Consider the following 8,705-nt stretch of genomic DNA (forward strand, 5'->3'; position numbering starts at 1 on the left):
TAATTTCTCCAAAGGTGCACATTTCTAGAATAAAGATAATCAAGATAAATAAAGATAATCAAGCTTTCATACCACTACCTCCATTGGCCTCCAGGTTGTTCAGACAATAGTAAAGAAAATCACTACACACTGAGCAAGACAACTCAGAGCAAGACAAATACAAGACACACAGAACACAGATGAGCACCCCAACTAACCTACTCATGGGGAGTCACTATATTATTGAGTCAAGGGGGGACTCTAGTGGTTCCTGCCTAATGCACCAAATTTAAGGGTGTGAAAATTGCTGAAGGAAGATCCCAGACTCAGATAGTATGCAAAAACAAAGAGCATTTATTCTTCAGAAACAACCAGTATGTGGGGGGTCAGCAATTCTCCAAAATGAAGACCCCAGACAAAGTCATACAGGCCTTCTTATAAGGAATGAAGGGAGGTCTCTAGAAGGATTTTGTAATCTAATATTTTATTGATTGGTGCTGGGATGGTCAAAGGTAGTCAGTGGTATGTATTCCTTTGTCATGACCATTTAACAATATGATATAATAAGGCTGCTCAAAACTTATGGCCCAGGCTGTTTTTTGGAAGGGGTTTTGTGATTTTCTTGTGGATTTTATGGCTTTTTAAAAATCAGGCCTGGTCCTTAAATGGAGAAAAAAAGAGTTCCTTAAATGGAGACAAATGTGACTTATGTTGTTCTTTCAGGTTCTCCAAAGAAACAAAACTGATAGAATCAATATGTTTATGAAAAATGAATTTGTTATATTTGGTTAAAATATCTGATCCAGGTAGTAACAACAAATGTCTTATACTGGAAATGCCAGAATCTGGTATTTGCTTATTCCAGAGAGTACCATATCTAAGTATCTCATCAATCCCAATGTGGTTCTAAAGCTCTGAGGGATTCACAGACAGCTGTATGTCTTCAGTCTACATTGGAATCCTGGAATACTGAAGAAATCAGTTCTTATATAATTGGTGGAATGCTGCAACTTAAGTTCAAGATACATAAACTTGTGAAAGTATAGGCATTTAGGCAAAAGCAAAAGTTTCCTTCTTTCAAGTCCTTTTATTTGAATTGCCAATAGAAAGTACTGCTCCATTTGGGGTGGGTCATCTCCGTCACATAATCTGCTCAAGGAAGTCTCTCACTGGTGTGCACAGAGGCTTGCTGTTGAGTTGATCCCAGATCCAGTCAAGCTAACAATCAAGATTAGACATTGCAGAGAGGAATATGAAAGACAAAAGGCAGGTTGAATGAAACATGTGCAGTGAGTGTCATAATAGAGCTTATCACAAGACAGTGAAAAAAAGCCATCTTCAGCCTGTACATAAAACAGAAGCCTCAGAAATTACAGGCAATTCATTCATATTATTGTCCTTGATTATCATTTCATAAAACACATGGTCAACATTATACCAAAATTTGATGTTTTTTTTTTATTCTAGTAAAAGAAGATCCATTGTTTCTGATCATAGTTTCTTACATCTGCACTGTTAGCTACATGGGCTATATTTGATTAATGCCTGTTATTATCTATTATTATAAAATAGAGTGTAGGCAAGTGAAGTTTCAAATTCTTACAAAGCCAACTAACTATAGGCTCCTGATAGGATGAAAGAAATATGAGGATGCATGTATAGATATGTTGATTTAATTGTGACTAGATTGACTAGATGCTAAATATTGTATTTTCTTCTTGCTTATTTTTGTTTTTGTTTTGTTACAAGACATGGTTTCTCTGTTTAGTCTTGACTGTCCTGGAAAAAAAAATATATCCATAACAAATAGAGTGAAGATACGTAAGTAAGAAAATAAAGAACTTACAACACCTTTTATTTCATGAACTATAAAATTTCAGCTTGGTTATACAAAGAACACCTAGGAAATTTGTACATAATATATTCCATACTGTTGTATATGGAGAATATCATGAGATATGACAGCCATCAAACAATTCTCAGCATAGAAATTTATGGACCAAGACTTGTTGACAAAATGCAAAGAGATTATTTACTACCTTGACTGCTGACTCTATAATTTCAATAGTTGAGCTGACTGCCTAAATAAGCATTACCATGCAGCTGTGAAACACTAAAGAAATTGTAGACAGGCTATTAAGCTATGATTTATGAAGTCAGCCTTTCTTCATCCAAGTGATTAGAATTTAATAAGTTGGCCTACTTAGCTTTGAATTGTACACAGTCAAAAGAAAAAAGCTGTATGGGAAATAAGCTTATAAGAAGATTCATGTCATATAACCTAATAAGCTATTTATTCAATTATCAAACAATTCTTCAAAGTGCCCTTGGAGAGAATATTAAATAGTAGAAAATATAGACCTTGCCCACAGGAAGAGGATTTGATCTAATACAAAAGGTAGATTTATACACAGATACTTATATCACAAGGCATCCTGGAGAAACAAATACAACATTGTGAAGGACAGCTACAGACAAAACTACTGGCAGCTAAGGAGATAAGAGAAAACTTCCCAGAAAAAGGACTAACATTTTATTATGCTCTTGTGGTGTGTCCTTTTTAGAATAAAGCAGGAGAGTGTTGCATACAAATGAGATTAAAGCATATTCATTTATATTCAAATCTTGAAATGAGAAAATAAGTAAGACTATATTTCAGAAATACATAGATAATAAAATACTGATATATTATATATAAAGCATGAATATGGCAATATGTGATTAATAGCTTTAATTAAACTTAATTCCACATGTATTTTACAAGGATCATATGCAGAGAATTAGAGCAAAGAGGCATGTGAGGCAAGGTGAGTAAATAACATACATTTGTAAAAGTCAAGGTCTACAGTATTATAGAACAGATCTAAGAACAGATCTAAGGTGAAAGTTGGCGTTCCTAATGGTAAAAAGAGTAAACACTTTTGTGCTTTAACAGTCTCTCATTTCTGTTCTATAATACTGCGTTATGTAGACTACATATCCAAAAAGTGCTAGTAAGTGGGTAAATAAATATAGAAACTTAAATAAATAAATTAATTAATAAAATACAGAGTTTTTTTTTTTACTTGAATGCCTGATACAACAGAAATTCCATTAATAAAAACCATAGCACAGGAGAAATGACTCTATGCTTAGGAGCACTGGGTGCTCATCCAGAAGATGGGGATTTATTTCCCAGTATCTACATAGTGGCACACAACCATCTGTAACTCCAGCTTCACAGGATGCAGTATCTTCTTTTGGCCTCTGGGGATACCAGGTACAAATGTGTTGTATACACATACATGCAAGCAGGACATCGATACACATAAAATAAAAATAAAAATGGAAAAATAAATAAAAGCAAAGTTTAAAAAATGGAAAATGCAACCACCAACAACAAAATTGTAAAAGTAGCCTTCTCCAATGGCACTTGAGACAAAGCCTACTGCCTTAAATGCTCAAAGAGGAAGGGCTCAAAACATTTTATATTCAAGCTTTAGAAAAGTATTCAGTGTTTTGTCACTGCTTCATTTCTTTTCCACAAAGGACAAATAATCTTAGAGAATATTAGTATCTACCATTTCCTATACAAATAAGTGCTACAAGGCAACAACATTTTTTGACAAGGAGGCCAATACAGAAGTAAATAATTTAAGCAGGAGTGTGGAACTCCTTTGAAGATTGGTTTGCAAATAAAATTTAAATGAAACAACAATAAGGAACACTTTATTTATATGTTAACCAAAAGGCAAGAGAACACTATGCTTTTCAACCCCACATGCACCAATTAGAGGGCATTGCTAAATACAAGAACGCATTGTAGCCACATAATGGCAATATGCTTCTTTGTATTTTTGTCTCCAAATGCTTTGAGGGATGTGTCCTTACCGTGAATAAGAATACAGTACAATTAGTATAATAGGAAATCCTTCCTTGTCATTGCTAAGTCAAATTGCTTGAGTTATTGGATGAAATAGAAACTGCATTCCAATTCCATTCACTCTACAGTATCCTTTGCAATGAATACTTTCTGACCATCCAGTATTCAAAGATACTAGTTCCCATCAGTATTTTAGGCAATTGATTTTTCTTTTTATTGAATCAGTAAGATATTTAGCTATTAAGAGAACAGAGGAATCTACAAAAATAAACTTTAATAAAACAGTGCTGACTTGGAAAATTTTGTGACCAATTTCTTTGTTAAATTTAAACAGGTCAAATGATTTTAGAATTTACTTGAGGTAGCTAGAACAATAGATAATAAATAAGGTTCTTTATTTCTTTCAGAGTAGAAAAAAACTATAGCTATAACTATTGCAAACTCTTCATAAAACAAATCCTAGGGCTGAGATACAGTTAGGTGATATAGTGTTTGTCTATATGAAAATTTGGTTTCTATCTTTAGGGCAAAACAAGGAAGTCACAACCTTGGAGTATATATTCATCATTCTGGATGCTTTGATAATACAATTTACAAATTCATTTATTTAATTATTCATTCTGCTATTATTTACTTTGAAAGCATCATCTACAAGTGAGTATCCAATACATGGGGATGAATATATGATAAGATAATAGAGAAATTCAGCTGCTCACATAGAAATAATATTTTATAAGAACATGAAAATAAAATAAATAAGTGAATAAGTATCTTACTGGATTGTAATAAGTGCTATGAAGCAAAGTAAGTCAGGGTATTGATATAATGGATATAATTTCTAAAATTATGGACAGCATATAACTCAGAATTAGTTACATTTCATATATCATTATTCCATTAGGTAATTTCTTCTGTGACACTCACAGAAGAAACATTCACAATATTCTATTTTTTGACATTTTTTGATCCCATCAGCCTAAATCTTTTCATGTAAGTTGGTCAGATAGTACACTCTGAACCAGAACATGTATTTTCACATATTTGTTTGTATATTTCAAGTGAGAATATTGGCTATCCCTAGAATCAGCATCAAATCCACCTACTTAAAATTAGTCAATATTTTAAAATGAATTATGTTTTATACTTCACTCTGCATTTATTAGTGAATACTACATTGTTATACATCGGTTGTCAACAGTATTGCTTCATATTAGAACTAAATGTAAGAAAAGGATCTACTGCTTCTTTTCTGTTGCTTTGACAAACTCTCTGACTATAAAAAAATCTACCCAGCACTTGGGAGGCAGAGGCAGGCAGATTTCTGAGTTCGAGGCCAGCCTGGTCTCCAGAGTGAGTTCCAGGACAGCCAGGGCTATACAGAGAAACCCTGTCTCGAAAAAACCAAAAAAAAAAAAAAAAAAAAAAAAAAAAAAAAAAAAAAATCTTAAGAAGGAAAGTGTTCATTTTGTTTATGCTTCCAGGTCACAGTCCATTATTGAGGGAAGCTAGTACAGTTATCCAAGGCAGGAACCTAGGAGCAGAAACTACGAAAGCAACCTTTCTCCCCCCTGGCTCATGTACAGGTTCTTGCTTACCTAGTCTTATACAATCCATAGTCACCTACCCAGGAGAAATGGTTGCCCAGAGTGTTTGGGGTCATTCTATATCAGTTAACCAAGAAAATGTCACACAGGTATTTCTATAGAAAACCTGATAAAATGATGACTCAAATGAGATTGTATTTTAAGATATTCTATGCTGTGCTAAGTTGATGATACCAAAGTAAATGATACCAAAGAAACGGGAAGAATTTCTACTGACTAGGTGTTTTGTTTTCCTTGTGTTTGTATGTATATATTCTGCATTAAAAATTCTTTCCTTCATACTCATAGGCTTTATCAATATAGATGAAAATTATTTAATTTTATCTGTACTAAACATTTGTACACATGTTTTGTTCTTATTTTTTGACAAAACTACAACTATTAATGTAACACTTATAGAATATTTATAAAGCATGAAATTGGGACTCTAACTTCCAGCATTCACAAATATCAAAAGAGATGGGTTAAAGACTTAAATTTGAGATCAGAAAATTGTAAAAATGGAAAACAAACAGCAAGCAACAAAGATATATATTCAAGTAACATTGCATGGATTGAGTAGGTTAGGTTTAGAAATAAATATATGCATGCAATAATAATTGATGAAAATGGGTGCCATGATTTGAAAAAGAGAAAGAAAAAGTAAAAGGAAGGGATTCAGAGAGAGCAAAGTGAAGGAAGAAATGTAATCATACTGTAATCACAAAAATTAAAAAAGTAAGTGTATGCATAGGAAGCTTCAAGATAATACCATAGTCATGGACTTTATGTATAAACATCCAATATATTGGAATCAAAGCAAACATTAAAAAACTAATTTACAGCAAAGGAGACTATCATGAGGGTGAAGAAAAAGACCTGAAAATGAGAAAATATTTATAAACTATACATTTAACAAGAAGTTCATATCCAGAGTATAATGATAATAAGAAACAAAAATTATAAATAAATTGACTTATAGTTGGACTAAGAATCGTATATTCAAAGGTGGATGGTTATTGATGTGTTAGAACTGCAGATCGCATCAGATCATACCACACTAGGCCCAAACACTTCAACATGTAAGAGGTTTAATTGAGAGGGAGAGAGGGGACAGTAGCAAGAAAAGAGAGGAGGAAAAGAGAGAGAACAAGAAGGAGGAATGTTTCCCATATATATATATATGGGTTCTGACATAGGGGCCACAGGTAAAGGTGGGAGGTGAGCCCAATTGATTCTGGGAATATGGCGGTTGTTGCCCTGGCAACAGGTCTGTGGACCCATCCATGCACCACCACCAGCTTTGGATGCATTGATGCTAACATACCTCCTTCCTTGATATTATAAAGAGAAGGAAAGAAAAAAGGAAGGGGAAGCTGATGGTGAAAAGGGAATGAGGGCGTCAGGCCTCTTAACCTACTTTCTGCTGTCTAGGGGTGTTGTCAATGAGAAGGTAGCTGGCTTTCACCATCTTTATCCACTTGGTAAGTGTTCCCATCAGGTTCCTCTGTGGACAGTGGCTCATCTGTAGGCAGTGGCTGGTAATCCTGTAACAGGAGCTGATTAATAGTTTGGTTAGAAATTTTTTGTATTTGTCATTGAAGAAAAGTAGAAACAAGATTAATGAGGCAGGGAGCAAATAATAACACCAGGAAAATGACTAGGAAAGGAGTTACAAACAAGAGTATCCATGTCCATAAGGGGTTTTCATAAATCTCAGAACTGGAGGTCTCACAGTCCCTGAAATTTTTTATGTCTGACTGTAGCTCCTGAATTTTATTTCTTACTATCCCGGATTGGTTGACATAGAAGCAGCATTCTTCTTGGAGGAACAGGCAAAGACCACCTTCTTTAGCTGTCAGGACATCTAGTCCCCGTCTGTTCTGAAGCACCATTGCTGCCAAAGAATCCATCTGTTTTTGGATAGTAAGCACAGTTTCAGGCATTTTTTGAAAATCGCTTTAAAACTGAGAAGTGAATATATTATATTGGATCATGGAAGTTGTTATCCCTGCAATACCAGTACCAACACCTATGGCTATTCCCATAGCAACCAAGAGTGGTACAACTTGAACTGCCCTCTTATGTTGGGCAGCTATCAAATCTACAACTGGGATTGGCAGGGGCTCATTTCCTTGAATTACTCCCAGTTCAGGGAACAGAAATACTAATGTGTAAACTCCTGATCAGCTAGCAGGTAGGTGATGATATGCCTGAGTGCCACAAGGAATTGACGTGTTTTAGATTGTAGGGCAATGTGGCAGAGATGATATATCAAGGGTTATGGTTCTATTGTAGTCTATAGAGCTCAGCATTCCCACTGACTGAGTCCCAGAGGCCTTAAAACAGGTTGCCACACCAAAGAGAGGGACAGAGGTAAGGTATGGAGTCATGGCAACACTGGAGCCAGGGCAGCTGACAAAGGTTAAGGTAACATTACTTGGCAGTATCACCAGAGATGCTGTAAGTGACAATTGTGAGTTAGTTCCAGGGGGTACACATAACCAGCAATCCTTAAAGCATCCAGGTCTGGTGACATTAAGGAGTTGGTATGCCAAGGTCAAGGTTTGAAGTAAAAGGCGAAATGACAGGTTAGTGTTTTTATGAGGGGTGATGTCAAAGAGGGAAAAACCTCAGAGGAGTGTTTGATTATCTCTCCTGCTTTTCCGATATCCAGGGGCTGGGTAATGAGACATATTTTCTCTGGATATGGATGGTACTTACTGGGGCCCCAGGCTGATTTTTATGATACAGCTTACCAAGGACTACTGTCTCCCACCTGGAATCCCATGGGTCTTGTATGTAGGAAAAGAGTGTCTTGAGGTGTTGATAGAAGAAATGATTGATTTGTGATCTTAGCATATGTATTTGACAAGACCAATATGGGCAGCCTCCATATTTATCTGACCATTTTCTAAAATAATTTTTTTTTCTGGTCAAAAAGAAAGCAAGTATAAAGATCATAATATTTAGAAGGGAATACAGATACCAGGATGATAACAATTTGGATTGGTTTCTGGCATCCAGCTATGGAACAGTTTTCTGACCCTACTTGGAAAGACAGTTTGTTATTTGTGAGGGTTTTTTAAACATCAAGTCTCTAGATATAAGGCCTACCCGGGATAGAAATGAACAGCAGGGGGAGGATGAGAAATCCATGTCTAGTCCAGTGAGGTCAAGCTCAGCTGCCAGAGTGGAGTCTCATTTTCTGGGATTGGGGACAAAGTGGGTGGTCTCATTGTCCTCTGGAGCTTAAAAGAGCATGGTCCTGTTAAGATTGA

At 35.3% G+C, this 8,705-nt stretch overlaps 1 long non-coding RNA gene across 1 annotated transcript; it reads right to left on the minus strand.

Moving 5' to 3' along the window:
• Positions 1 to 1,050: 1,050 nt before the first annotated feature.
• On the minus strand, positions 1,051 to 6,973 carry LOC116092982. Its single transcript, XR_004119584.1, has 2 exons — positions 6,845 to 6,973; positions 1,051 to 1,197 (listed from the first exon to the last, which is right to left on the minus strand). It is a non-coding gene; the product is annotated as an uncharacterized LOC116092982 (long non-coding RNA).
• Positions 6,974 to 8,705: the final 1,732 nt, after the last annotated feature.

The sequence above is a fragment of the Mastomys coucha genome, chromosome X (assembly GCF_008632895.1).
Source record: "Mastomys coucha isolate ucsf_1 chromosome X, UCSF_Mcou_1, whole genome shotgun sequence".
NCBI classification, from domain to species: domain Eukaryota; kingdom Metazoa; phylum Chordata; class Mammalia; order Rodentia; family Muridae; genus Mastomys; species Mastomys coucha.